The sequence below is a fragment of the Cibotium barometz genome, chromosome 44 (assembly GCF_041138505.1).
Source record: "Cibotium barometz isolate CiBa-2024 chromosome 44, ASM4113850v1, whole genome shotgun sequence".
Lineage (NCBI taxonomy): Eukaryota > Viridiplantae > Streptophyta > Polypodiopsida > Cyatheales > Cibotiaceae > Cibotium > Cibotium barometz.
Window position 1 is genome coordinate 17,470,748 of NC_141089.1, and position 12,198 is coordinate 17,482,945.

Sequence of the window (12,198 nt, forward strand, 5' to 3'; positions counted from 1 at the left end):
GTTTTTGTGAGTGGCTTGAGATATTTCCAAGCTACCCAATGGTACCTAGAATGCTTAACAAAACCTATTTGCTTAAGACTAATTAAGGGATTAAGCTACTTATACAAGTTTTGACAAATATTAACGAAAACAAAAACTCATGAACATCAAAGCAAAGTTAGGCAATTACTTGTGTCTCCCTCTTCTCTAATGAAGACTGCCAAGCTCCTTATTCTCTATTTAACTCCATGGTTGAAGTATACAAGATCAAACAAACAAACAACATCTCAAACATACAACCATCGGTGGTGGATTTGCATTCCAAACGGTTTATACAATGGCTCTAGCTTAAGTGATAGAGTGTGGAGGACCCTAAGCTGAATTCCCATCCCTAATAGCGGCACCAAAGGTGTTAACCAAATCAACATGTTACCTTGCACAAGAGAGGGAGAGAAGAAGAGAAGGATGACCATGCAAGGGTTGGTTCAGAGACTAGCACTTAGCAAACCCTAATGAGGGTTAATTCCCAATGTAAGGCCGCTATAGGGGCTCACTCCACCTCCACTTGTGTCACTCAAATGGAACTTCCACAAGCTAGGTAGAGAGAGCAAAGAGGAAGGGAGCTATGGAAAGCTTTATCTCTACTCCGTGCCTTTGTTATGCAAGATGGATCTCAAGAAGAAGACAAGAAGAGGGAGAAGAGAAGGCAAGATAAGAATCATCACCTACATGCACACACCACAATCAAACAAGTGATAGAATGTGGAGGACGCTTAGCTAAATCCCCATCCATTGAGAGCGGCGCCAAAGATATTAACCAAATCAACATGTTACCTTACATAAAAGAGGGATAGAAGAAGAGCAGGATGACCATGCAAGGGTTTGTTCAGAGACTAGCACTTAGCCAACCCTAATGAGGGTTAATTCCCTGATGTGAGGCCGCTAGGGGCTCACTCCACCTCCACTTGTGTCACTTAAATGGAGCTTCCACAAACTCGGTAGAGAGAGCAAAAAGGAAGGGAGCTATGGAAAGCTTTACCTCTACTCCATGCCTTTGTGTACGCAAGAGGTACGCAAGAGGGATCTCAAGAAGAAGACAAGAAGTGGGAGAAGAGAAGGCAAGACAAGAATCATCACCTACATGCACACACCACAATCAAGTAGGCCTGCAACAATCAATACAAGACTACCATCATAGCCACAAGAGTGAGTGAGTGAGAGAGAGCGAAGGTAAGACTCAATTGTGATAATGGGATTGTCCCTTTTCATGTTTCATAAATCACTTATATACATGAGCTCGCTTTTTACAATGGCCAACTTCCCATTTACAATTGGGAAAGATACGAAGAGGGAAAAGAGAAGGCAGCAAGACAAGAATCATCACCTACATGCACACACCACAATCAAGCACGCATGCATCAATCAATACAAGCCTACCACCATAGCCACAAGAGAGTGTGTGAGAGAGAGAAGGTAAAAATCAATTATGATAATGGGATTCTCCCTTTTCATATTTCATAATTCACTTATGTACATGAGCTCACTTTTTACAATGGCCGACTGCCCATTTACAATTGGGGACCCATAATTGACTTCCTAACTCTATGTACACCTACGCTCATTCATGTGACCGGTATTACAGAAGTCATAAGCTCGATCATCCCATATATCTTTTTCATGAAGTGCTTAGCGCAGTTACATAATAATGAGTTACAAGCAGCACAACCATGCTTTGAAAATGATGTTAACCAGTGTGGTTAACAGTTCTCCATTGCATTCTTGAGATGAAGGGTTTAAGGATTTCAATAGATGTTATAGATAGCTTGTCCTTTCCGTGCCAATTGACGACTTATATATAAGAAAATCATCAACAACGGTGATAGTACATGAAGATAGGTGTCTTAGCCAAAGAAACTTTACATGTTGAGAAGTAACAAAGCTTGTGCTTTTTTGTGTCAATTGGTGACATATCTAATAAAGTCATCAACAATGGTGATGGTAGTAGCTATAGGTACATGGAGATAGGTGTACGTCTCTCACCAATATAACCTAACATGTATTCGTTAAGAAAATATGGGAGCTTATTCAACAATTGTGTTTCTTCCAGCACTTGTTGAACCTAAAAATATAGAATTATAGTTATTGGTCTTAAACTGCTTAGAGTAGAGATCAAGTTTTGTCATGTGGAGGTTGTTTACATGTAAGTGTGCCTTTAAAGGCCGGTTGAAAATTTAAAAATAAACATATCTTGAGAGTTAAAAAATGAATGTCTCCTCGAAATTTAGATCTTTGCAAAATTACTGGAAGGCTGTCTTTATTTTGACTGGTAAAGAAAAAGGTTTTGCCGTGGGTTGACGACGTAGGACGCTTCATGTCGAGTTCCTACGGAAGATTTGCAGCGGTGGGAGTCCCATCGAGAGGCTCGGCGGACGGATGCCAGGCGTCGAAGACGAGCCACGGCATGGACGTGACGATAAAATCACAAATAAAACACACGCTTCTACTCAAAATGTCATGCGCACATGCAGCGCTGAGTCCGTTCAGCCGGCACAGACGCAAGCTTCTCCGGCGGCCGGAGTTGAAATCAGGCCAGCCATCAAAAAGCTGCACTCAGAGTGCTTTTTCGGGACGGGAGAGCGGATGTGAAAAACCTGCAGGGTGGGGTGGAAAGACAACCTTCCTTTGTGGCTCAGATTAAACGCCGGAAGGAAGCAGAGGAGCTGTTGGCTGGGACGGAATAAACCTGCCGTCGTCGTTCTGTTTCGGTGTTGGCCGGATGGGGTCCATTAAGCGTGATCCTATTTATCCGTGAAGTTATGTTTAAAAGGCTCTCTTTACACTATATGCTACTAACTAGGCAATGCTATATCAATCAAGCAATCAATAAATAAATTTAAATATATGATGTGTCTTTTAATGTCTTTTAATTTAAATATATGATGCGTCCAGGGAAGGCAACTAATGTTTTTTGCCAAAATGCTAATGTTTTTTAATTTTTAACCTTTTGGTTTTTGTTTAGTCTCTCAAGTGAGGAGACTCTTGTTTTTTTGCCGAGGAAGTTCGTCTAGATGCTTCATATCTACTGAATGTTTTATCATTCTAATACCTGATGTGTCAAAATTCTGTGGCTTTCAAATTCTTGCTATTGTTGTTGCCGATGTGTCATAATTTTATTAGTTTTTTTAATTTTTAATAGTCTAAGTGTTGAGTTGGCATTGTTTCCTTAAGAGTTGTGTTTTTTAATATTCCTAGTGATGGTGTGGTAGAATCATTTTGAATCATCAGATTTTTCCTTCAAAATAATGCTTGCTAATTGAATGACTGAGATCTACACTCTAGGCTTGACCTGGACCATGACGTGTGATGAAATCTCGTCTCTTGTTCCTTGTGATTATATAAAAGGAGAGTTTCATGAAGCTATCACGTGGCAACAATTTGGAGGCCTGAGGAGAGGTAGACTCCTAATTACTCTATGAATTTGAAAAATACCAAGTTGGGAAATATATACATGAGTCAACCCACTAGTAAATATTAAAGTGAAGCTTCCTTACAAGGGAAGAAAAGGATTATTAAAAAAAAGAAAACCGTAAAAAAAGGACCATTTTCATTTCTGGCTCTTTACCTCAAGTGGCAAAGAGATGTATGCCTCTCTTTCTCTCCCAAATAATATGGGTCCCAAATGTTTTTGTGTAGTAATTAGTTTGGAAGTTTTCTCAACCTCAGTATATGTGAGTGATGCGAAAAGTGAAATGTTTTTTTTTTGGTTTTGAAGTGTGGCAGTGGGAGGGCCATTACTATCAAGAAGTTTGTAGAGGCGATTAGTGAGCCTGAGCATTCAAGCCTCCCAAGTTCGGCCAAAGATCAAAAAATGGTACCTCAAGCACTCCATCTACACATTTGTGGCCTTTATTAAGAATCCTCTGGGCACCAGAACTATGGTCAAGGTGTGGATTGGCAAGTATATCTTGGAAAGACTTCCTCCTAAAGGCTACACCATTGAAGTTACGATGATTGCTTGCACCATGGAGCTGGGATATCATGTGTCTTTGAGTCAATCCTCATTTGTATGGGAGGATGAAAGATGGGAAATGTTATGTAAACTGCTTAACTACAATGTGTATGAGTTGGAATAGGCTTGGGGTCATAGGCTCTTTTTGTATCAGTTTGTAAAGACTCTTCATAATTGTAAAAATATTCCAGTAGTAATTATATAATATAAATATCTTTCCCCCAAAAAAAGCCTCTGGGAACTCCTTTTTTAGCTTGAACATTTGGTAGACTCATAGTTTTTTTTTTTTCAAGGGGTGGGGGCATCACTTCCCTCGGCTAGCTGATCTAATCTGGAGCCCTAGATGCACACACTCACACACCCAAGTACCATAATAGGGGGTACCTCCCTTTCCAAACATTGACCAGTATTGTAGCAATCGAAGACAGGCCCCAAGAGTAATCCGCTCGGTCCATATTATTGGAGAGAACACCCTGCACACAGTTGTTAGGTAACCATGGAAAAGAGATGAAGCTGCCAGGATGAACAGTCCATGTTCCAGATCCACAATGATGAAGCTTCTGTGAGGCGCCAACTTTGCACTGTTGGCTGAAGATTCGTCGAGAAAATGATGGAGAAGCACTGGTCGAATCGTCGGAGACGTTGAATGTGTGGGTATGATGACCCTCATGCCCACCTGCACGAATCCACATCAAGCACATGAACCCCCTAGCATAACCCCCCTGCTTACGAGGGGTAGAATCTAAGCTAGGGGCTTACATGTCCCCAAGAGGTCTTGAACCCAGGACTTCCTGTAGGAAGTCTTAAGACTTAACCACTAGGCTATTGCCTTGGTAGACTCATAGATTTAAACCCCCCTTGGCTCAACTTAATGCAAGGACATATAGAAGATTAAACAACTTAAACAACAGGGTTTTAAGAGGAGAAGGGGACCTTTGGGATTGTTGAGAGGTGGGCTGGAAATGACCCCTGCCCAAGGGGTGAGGATCCCAAGTTCGTTGCTTCTTCAGATTTGCAAGCTTCCTCCAAGGCTTAGAAGTGTTCCAAGGCTCAGCTCCAATTTCTGCTCGGGCACTACAGAGGGCATTTCTGCTTCATGTAAACATATGCTATAGCACATAAACTTCCCAATGATGCTTCTTGATTCTATTTTTGCTCGCGGCTGCATCAGCCTCACCATCACCATCATCATCACTAATACATACAGCATCATCAGGATTCTCACCCCAACAAGGGTTCGCATTATCACAATGGCTCCACAAAACAGGACGCAGCTATCTCTCAACCAGTTCTAATCCTTCACTAATCAAGAGCCCAGTCTCTCAACCAGTTCTAATCCTTCACTAATCAAGAGCCCAGTCTCAGATCTCCTTATGATCAAAACCAAACAAGATGAAGTTGAAGTCCCTTGGCTTGTGCCAGATCTCTAACACGAGGTCCAAAGGTCTATCTAATATGGGACACAATTGAGCTCCAGTAGGAGGTCCAAAGGTCTATGAGTCCAACCAACATAGATGAGAGAAGCTTGAAAAATGGGTTGCAAGTGTTGCATAAGTGTGCCAACCAATTGCAAATCAAATGAGATGAAAAGTCAAAGAGGCCAACACAACGAGGAAGGACCGACCAGTGTGGAAACCAGTCTTTTTGAGAGATTTTACACACCCATACGCCTCAAATTTGAAGGCCAACCCTAATCTTTAATTTGACAGCCTTTAAACCTTCAATTTGAAGCCCATAAACTAAACTGATCTTCAAAAATTTACTAAATATATATGTTTATGTGTAAAATTTATTTATTTATTTTTGACAATGGCAGCCTTTCATTTGTAACTCTATTTTCTAGGAGGCTTTCTCTAAAAGGTTTGAAGGGATTTGACGCCCTTGAAGGCTTCAAATATCAACATAGTGATGTTGCAACATGGTGATGGACAGCGTGCTTGAAAATCTCAATCACTTCAATTTTTTTGAATTGATCCTCGATTTTCCACACATATGCATGTATCATGTGTGTGCATAGGCTTGATTTTTGACGAGCACCCTTGCCCTTCAAATTGACGGATTTGGTGAAATATATAGAAAGTTTTTTTTTTGTATTTTAGTGTATTTTTTTACGGGCATTACAAGTATTTTACAACTAAAATGCTAAAAAACAGTGAGGCGCCCATCAAAAAGAAACTATGTGTGCACATTTTAGTCCTCTGCTAGGCATGAAGGCACATGGATGTCAAAAGGCCTTAGTCCATGGATAAAGACTCATGAGTCATAGAGGTCAATTTCATAATTATGAATTTCGGTATAACATAGTCGATCGTTTTGCTATGGTTCATTGTTAACCAGTTTCTTATGTAGATGATCTTGGTGGGTGGTAATGTAGCATCCACCTTAGAAAGCTCGGGCTATCCTTCAAAGTGTATGTTGCAAGTATCTCATGTTACCTTGCCATTCCTACTAAGTTATTTCTTATTTCTCTAATATAACATTAGGCATAATAGATTGTTTTTCTCTTAGTTGATTTTCATTAAAACGAGATAGTACCACCTAAACATGCCACTTCCAATCAGTGTTATGTGAATATACCACAAATTTAGGTGAGTGCACTACTTCATGAACATGAGTTCTACAACATTACGTGAATATACTACTACTTTAGAGACATGAAACTTATGGTTGTAATTGATAGTCATTGTTTTAATGGGAATTGAGTTCCTCTGTATACCACGTGTAGGAAAAAAATCATTCTTTTGTTTAAGTGCACACCATTTTCAGCCATTTGAAGTAGGCCTTTGGGATACAATTGTGCTTAGTGTTGGGAAAAAAAGTTGACATGTGGCTCAATAATCCCATATGTTCTCATGGTGGTGAAGCTGGAAGTATTTAACAGTTTATTAATCTTCCTTTATGTAAGACACTATGAGAAATATGAAAAAAAAATTAGTCAGAGCTCTTATGTTGTCAATCCTGAGCAATCTAAGGGTGGAGGTTTATTTTCTAATCATCGAGCTCTTAGGAAATCAGCAAGAAATGAGTCCTCCCAACAACTATCTATACAGCCAAATGCCCATGTTCCGAGTGTTGCATAAGTGCATTTGAAAGACAATGTTTTTTCCTAAGTGTGCCAACTTGTTGCAAATCAAATGAGATGAAAAGACAAAAGAGGGAAACACAACGAGGACCAATTTTTTTCCCTAAGTATGCCAACTTGTTGCAAATTAGATGAGATGAAAAGACAAAATAGGGCAACACAACGAGGACCAGTGTGGAAACCACTCTTTTTGAGAGATTTTACACACCATTAGCGAGACCACGGTTGAAATTTGAAGGCCTACCCTAATTCTCAATTTGAAAGCCTACCTAGATCTTCAATTTAAAGCCCATAAACTAGATTGACCTTTAAAAATTAACTATATATATATATATATATATATATATATGTTTGTATAAAGTTTAATGATTATTTTTAAAAATTTTTGGGCTTAGTTGGAAATTTGAAAGTACCACTACTCTCACACACTAGATGCCATTGCTTGCACAAGTGGAGATTGAACCCATCACCTAGGGCCGCTACTCTCACACACTAGATGCCATTGCTTGCACAAGGGGAGATTTGAACCCATCACCTAGGGACTCTCAAACTCCTTTCTTACCACTGCATTAACACATGAAATTTAAAGAAATTTTGGCAATTTTGGCCTTTCTTTTGCAACCCTATTTTCTAAGAGGCCTTCTCTAAAAAGTTTGAAGGGATTTGATTCCCTTCAAACCTTCTAGAAATTTAAAGAATTTTTTACAATAGTGGCCTTTCTTTTGTAACCGTATTTTCCAAGAGGCCTTCACTAGAAGGTTGAAAGGGATTTGATGCCCTTGAAGGCTTCAAATATTAGCACTAAGTGGGCCCTTCCGCCTCGTCGAGTCGTCATGCATGCGGCCTAGTGGGATGATAGCGTGCTTGAAAGTCTTTGCCACTTCAAAGTTTTTGAATTGAACCTCAATTTTCCTCACACATATGCATGTATCATGTGTGCACATTTAGTCCTCTACTTGGATGCCTACATATGAAGACACATGGAGGTCAAAAGGCCTTAGTCCATGGATATAGAGTCATGAGTCATAGAGGTCAATAGTGGCATCTTTATTATGAATTTTGTTGTTACATGGTACATCATTTAGCTACAGCTCCGTGTTAATTAGTTTCTTCTGTGGATTATCTTGGGTATCAATGTAGCATCCTCCCTTCAAAGTGATTTTGCAAGTATCTTGTGTTGCATTGCCATTCCTACTAGGTTATTTATTATTTCTAATTTATTAATTTAACCTTAGGTTTTTCTCTTAGTTGATCTTCATAAAAAGTAAGTGGTGCCATCTAAATATTTCCCTTCCAACAATCAATGTTAGGTGCATATACCACAACTTTAAGTGAATGCACTACTTCATGGACATGATTTTTACAACATTAGGTGAATATAATACAACTTTAGAGACATTAAACTTATGGTGGTAATTGACAATCATTATTTTAATGGGAATTAAGTTCCTCCATATACCACATTTGTAGCAAAACATCAATCTTTGTTTAAGTGCATAGCATTTTCGGTGATTAGGTTCATGTTTAAGTGCACATGCTTGAAGCAGGACATTGGGATACAATTGTGTTCAATGTTGGAAAAAGGGTTTAGATGTGGATCAATAATCCCATATGCTCTCATGATGGTGAAGCTAGAAGTATTTAAGGGTTTATTGGTCTTCCTTTATGCAAGACACTATGAGGAATGGGAGAAATTGGAGCTCTTATGTCAATCATCGAGAAATCTAAGGGTGGAAGTTTATTTTGAAATAATCAAATTCTTAGGTCAATCGTGGAGCAGACTAGGGGAAATCATCGAGCTCTTAGGTCAATCACCAAGCAAACTAGGGGTGTAGGTTTATTTTGTAATCATGGAGCTCTTATGTCAATCATTGCGTAATCTAAGGGTGGAGGTTTATTTTGTAGTTTTGATTTTTGAAAAGTATGAAATTTTGTCGTGTTAATTAGAATTTACGTTTTACCTAGAAATCTAAGGGTGAAGGCTTGTTTTGTAGTTTTGTTTTGGATTTGGTGTAAACATCCTTTTGCAAAGGAGTACTTGCAACTTGTTTCATCATTTGTAAGAGGATTCACTTGGGGCGTTTGGGCATTGCCCTACTATAATGATGGGACATGCATGGCTTTTGTAGTGAATGAAACTTGTTTGTGGGATAACTCCTGGCAACTTGGGAGTTTCACATGGGAGTTAAACATTGTAATCATAGGTCATCATCACAAGCTATTTTTTGCACCATAAAATTGTGACATTTTTCTAAACAAGAGGGAAATTATAGATAACTACATATTAATGCTTTCTTAATGTATCCCTAATCAAGAGGATCAAGATTAATATAGTACTAATCAAAGCACTAATCCATCTCAAATGTCAAAATAATGAATCATAGGTGTTTAATCAAAGCATAATCAAGAAACTAAAAAAATACAAATGCCAAGACCAAAGTGGAGGCCAAACAAGAGATTTTTAATTCATTCCAACAAATATTTTTATGATTTTTAATTCATTCCAATGAAGCTTTTTTATACAAAAAGATGGGGTTGGTATTATCTTACACTTTTTCCTAATCCTACTTCTCTAAAGATCCACAATTGGCTAGTGTCCATGGTCTCTTTTTGTCCACCCAAGGTCCACATAAACACTTGACTCTTCTTAGCATCTACAAGTCCCTCGGGACTTAAATGTTTCACTGTCCTTGGTGAAAAGACACAAGCCCACATGCTTCAATGAGTATTATAGAAACATTTTTATTTCATGACTACCATCCCATAAGCATGATGAAACTATGCAAATATAAATATGAAGATGCATATCCTAATTGGATTCCCAAACCAATCCTTCTAGTTTAATCTGCTACTATACTAGACCACTATTGTACTACAAGTGGTCTAGTATAGTATACTAGACCACTATTGTACTGCATATCCTAATTGGATTCCCAAACCAATCCTTCTAGTTTAATGGTATAATCTGCTACTATACTAGACCACTATTGTACTACAAGTGTTTCTCACTTGGCATCTAGATCTTACAAACTGAAATCCACCCATCATTAACATGAACATCCCAATCCTATTTTTATACACACCAACTAATGGGAATCATGAACAAGGAAATAATTTAAAAAATATTCAAACCAATGTGCAATCATGTGATGCCATGATGAGTGATGCTCCACCAAAATTATGAAGGGTCTTAAGAAGATAATTTTAAAAAAAAAGATGCTTTTAAAATATGAGAGAGAGAGAGAGAGAGCGAGCGAGCGAGCAAGAGAGAGAGAGAGAGAGAGAGAGAGAGAGAGAGAGAGAGAGAGAGAGAGAGAGAGAGAGAGAGAGGTCATTCATATCCACATTAGTTGAGATTGATATCTCAACACTTTGAGAACATAAAGCAACTAGTAGATCTTGTGTCTGAGACACTACTAGTCGGATATACATATGTGTGCCCATGTATCTATACCTATATCCCAACCTCATGCAGAAGTACATAATGTATTGGGGACTTTATGTACTTGAGTATCCTTCTAGCTGCATCTAAATGTGGCTTCCTTGGATATGTATAATTTGACTCACCAATCTAGTCAAATTATGTACATAATGTATTGGGGACTTGATGTACTTGAGTATCCTTCTAGCTGCATCTAAATGTGGCTTCCTTGGATATGTATAATTTGACTCACCAATCTAGTCAAATAGCTCAAATCTAGCCCGGTGATAGTCATGTAAATCAAACTGCCTACTATGTACCTGTACATAATAGGGTCCTCTTCCCAGAGATCACCTATATCTATAGATAACCCTTGTGTTCTTCTCCAATGGCCTTGAGATTATCTTACACCTTGTTATCTCATACTTCGAATATGTCCAAAGTGTACTGCCTCAATAAAATCCCAATTCAATCACGTGATCTAATCATCTCTATACCTAGGAGGAATTAAAACTCACCCAAAACCTTTCATTTCAAACTTCTTCGTAAGAAGCATCTTCGCCTCATGAATGTCATCATCACTGTCATGTGTGACAATTAAGTCATGAACATCGTGTGACAATCAAGTCATGAGCATAGATGACCACTAGCACAATCCTTGTACACTAGGGAAACCCAATTTCAGAGTATCTCAAAAACCTAGGGGATGATCGCCCGAAAAGGACAGACATAGAACTCCAGATCCCAATACCCTATACATGCAAGAGCCTCAAAATAGACAAGGGTGATCCAGGTCACAAAACTGCATCTGTTCCTAGGGAAATTGTAGGTCTCTCCTCCGTCCTATCTTCTCAAATCCAAATCCCCATTGGCACCTTACTTCAAGGTAGCCTGAGCTTATGGAAGGATTTAAAAGATTGGATGGAAGAACGCCTATAGGAGCAAGAATGCAAGAGCGTGTAGAGCTAGACTGCTCTAACGAGGTGCCAAATCCCCATTGGCACCTTACTCCAAGGTAGCCTGAGCTTATGGAAGGATTTAAAAGATTGGATGGAAGAACGCCTATAGGAGCAAGAATGCAAGAGCGTGTAGAGCTAGACTACTCTAACGAGCCTAAATTCATAGAGCCCCATGGAGTCACTGGCATCCCCACTGTTTAAGTTAACAAACTCGGGCAATACTTCAAAGGCGATGAACTCAATGCAGCACTACCCATAACCTTCGATGGCGTTTAGGTCATTGCCATCCTGGATGGAGGGGCCAGAGTAAGAATTGTCACTAAACAATGCTACGAAAAATAGGGAGCACCTACCATGGATGACATAACCTTACTAGTAGTGAAACTTGATGATGGATCCACCACAAGGCCCATAGGCCTCCTTAGGGACTTGAAGATCAAGATCCTTGGGACCAACTTCCAACACACCTTTGTGGTGATGAAATTCGGTCAGTAGCCTATTTCATATGATTGCATCCTAGGATGTCCCTTTATGAGAGAAATTAAAATGATCCATGATTGGGACACGGATCACATGTATATTTAAAAAAAAGACCAAACAATCAAGATCCATATGCGTACTTGGAAGGTCCATCCCATGAGTGGCCGACCCTTCATAGAGAATTTGGTAACAACAACCCGGTCCACTACAGTCCACTTATGCCAAACATGTCACAAAACGATTGATGAAGAAAGGAATAGCGCGGAAT